The sequence below is a fragment of the Bombus fervidus genome, unplaced genomic scaffold, assembly GCF_041682495.2.
Source record: "Bombus fervidus isolate BK054 unplaced genomic scaffold, iyBomFerv1 scaffold0175, whole genome shotgun sequence".
Lineage (NCBI taxonomy): Eukaryota > Metazoa > Arthropoda > Insecta > Hymenoptera > Apidae > Bombus > Bombus fervidus.
Genome location: NW_027212736.1, coordinates 2,501 through 5,555, shown reverse-complemented (window position 1 = coordinate 5,555; position 3,055 = coordinate 2,501). Strand labels below are relative to the sequence as shown.

General features: G+C 48.5%; 1 non-coding gene across 1 annotated transcript; it reads left to right on the top strand.

Annotated features, from left to right (window-relative positions):
• Positions 1-520: 520 nt before the first annotated feature.
• LOC139997767 (5.8S ribosomal RNA) lies at positions 521-675 on the top strand. Its single transcript, XR_011803103.1, has one exon. It is a non-coding gene; the product is annotated as a 5.8S ribosomal RNA (ribosomal RNA).
• Positions 676-3,055: the final 2,380 nt, after the last annotated feature.

Genomic DNA, 3,055 nt, shown 5'->3' with positions numbered 1-3,055 from the left:
TGCCTCGTTCCGTCGCTAGAGTTTTTCAAACTCTGCTTCTGGCTATCGGGAAGAAACGACCGCGCGAGGAAGACTACGACCGTGCGCGTCCCATCGATTTTTTTTTACCCGAACGATGGAGATGCATATCGGCTGTTTGCTTCGAATAACTGGACGAGAGGAACGAACATATATATATATCATGGGCTAGCCACCGTGCGCTTTCTTCGCGAGATCGTGTGCTGTACAGAGGATTCAGAATCGGGTGTTATATCCCCGTCGTTTCCTGACGAACGGAGCTTCGATCTCGTTGGTTGTTATATATTATAATGCACTTTACGCCCGGTCGGCGGGCTGCGTGTGTCGTCGCGCAGTCCGTCCGATTTCGTTTTCGAACGTATTTTCGTGTCGTCAATCATATGGCGACTTCCGCGCGTTCGATTCCCGTTGGTCGGACGTTTGTCGGATATCGGCTTCTTTCGAACCGAGAATAAGAGTACAAAAACCTGAGTACACAAACAAAAATCCATGCATAAACGATTACCCTGAACGGTGGATCACTTGGCTCGTGGGTCGATGAAGAACGCAGCTAATTGCGCGTCAACGTGTGAACTGCAGGACACATGAACATCGACATTTCGAACGCACATTGCGGTCCACGGATACAATTCCTGGACCACGCCTGGCTGAGGGTTGCTCACGTAAACCTAAGACTGCTTGCGTTGCGTATCGTTGCTCTCGGTCCGTCTCTCTCTGTTCTTTCTTGCCTCGTCGACAGCCCGCCGTCGTTCGTTTTATCTTTAAACGAACGTTTCCGAGTCGGAGGACGAGCGCCAAGCAAAAGAATACGAATTAAAGAGCGGTCGAGGGCTCGTACGCGACGTACGAGCGATTGTTGGACGTTCGTCGGCGTTCGTCGCTGGATCGTGTGGAGACCGGCGTACGCATGCTCTCGATACAAATATATATGAAAAATCTATCGCGTTCACGGGAGACTCGCAAAACTACCTCCGTCTCTTCTCTGTCCCTTCTTGGCTTGACAACCCGCCGTCGTTCGTGTTTTACGAACGTTTCTGAGTCGGACGAAGCGCAAGAAGAAGGATACGAATTAAAAGAGCGCGGAGAGAACCGTCGTCGTCGACGCGGTTATCGAGATACACAGAGCGAGTTTTCTTCGTGGCCGATTTTTTTTTTCTTTTTGTATCAGCCTCTGCTACGTTTTGTTAGTCTTCGATAAGCACGAATGACCGCGCCCCCGACGTCGTCTTAAATGAATTTTTGGCGAGACTGAGAGAAAGCAAAAATATTTTTGAACAAAGTCAGTCGAGAGAGGAGAGAAAAGAGAACCAAGATATTAAAACCTAAACCTAAACTTGGTGGCGTAACGAAAAACTGTGTGCCTTAAAGAAACACAACCGTCTTTTCATCAAGATGTTTTTACTCGTACAGCCCCAGGGATCGAATACCCACTCCGTCTGTTCGTGCGGCAGAGATGTATTCTGCAGGCGCGAGACGACTGACGAGAAGACAACGAGGACCGTCGCATCGATGGGTCGTCGTTGCGTTTTTCATCCTCTGTGCTTTTTTCTGTTCTTCGTGAACCCAGAGAAAGCCGTAGATCCGGGAACGGACACACGAGATTTCTTCGAACGCTGATGACTTAGGGAGATGATCCCCAGCGTTGCGCGGAGATCGGAGAGTACGCGTACATGTATCGGGACGAATTTTTCCCCGTCGGTCGCGTATCTCTCTGCCCGCGCGCCTGGCCCAAAGCCACGTTCGTCGGAAATCAACGAAAAGTGTGTGTTACGATCTAGCGTGCGTCTACGATCGGCTATATTTAAGGGTGACGAAGAAGAGAAAAGCTCACGGTGTTGCGCAACGTTTCTGTACCCGATTTTAAGATGTGCATGTGAGTCCGTTACAAAGTTGTTCGGATCGTCGAAAATAGTCGTTTTCGTCGTCGTGCGAAAGAGAGAATAATCTCTGACATTGGCACGGAGAGATCGCGCAGAGGAAGAGAACGATCCTCTTTGGCGAGGCTCGAGAAAGACTAACGAAACTTGATTAGAGACGAGGTATACACGCGCCGTACGTACGACGTACGCGCGTGTGATTTTTTTTTGCTTTAAGGCGATTCGGCGCTCCGAGTTTTAGAGAAAAAGAGATCGTTGGTCATCCCATGTCTCTTCGTCGTCTATCGCTGGACCGCGCATCCTAACGTATCGCCGGTCGTCCAGTCCCCGAGTAATAAATTCACCCCGTTGTGTACGTCTCGCGCTCGCTTTTCCACTTGCGTGAGTTCCCGTGCGTTTTCGTCGTTGGTACAGAGCAAAGAAACCGATATGTTATATACATGTCGCGTGTTCGATCTCTGTGCCAGCAATAACAGGCGAAAACAAGGAACCGCTGGAATCGTCGAGAAGAGAGAAACGGCTACGGGAGATATATTATACATAACACGTGTATATATATATATATATTATACAAAGAGGACGGGCGTTAAAAACCGGAGATCGTTACGGGTGTCTTGCGTGAGTCTTAGCTCGAACATGATACGACGAACGAAGTTTAAAAGGCACTTTGGCGAGATGCATAAAACGTTTCTCGATCGAGATAGAATATAAGGTTCTCGATTCTATTCGAATTAATTTTTTTTTTTTATTTTTTTTTCTCTTTGAGGCGATTCTCGGAGAGAGAAATAAAAATAAAGACCCTCTGTCGCATTGTTATCAAACCGTCTTGCTTTTCTCGAATCGCGCCCACATGGCACGAAATTTTTTTTTCTTTGAAAAAAAAAAATTGTCACCGTGTCGTGACGTTGAAGCGACCTCAGAGTAGGCGAGATCACCCGCTGAATTTAAGCATATTACTAAGCGGAGGAAAAGAAACTAACAAGGATTTCCTTAGTAGCGGCGAGCGAACAGGAATTAGCCCAGCACTGAATCCCGCGGTTCCGCCGTTGGGAAATGTAGTGTTCGGGAGGATCCGTTTATCCCGTGACGTCGAACCGCGTCCAAGTCCATCTTGAATGGGGCCATGTACCCACAGAGGGTGCCAGGCCCGTAGTGACCGG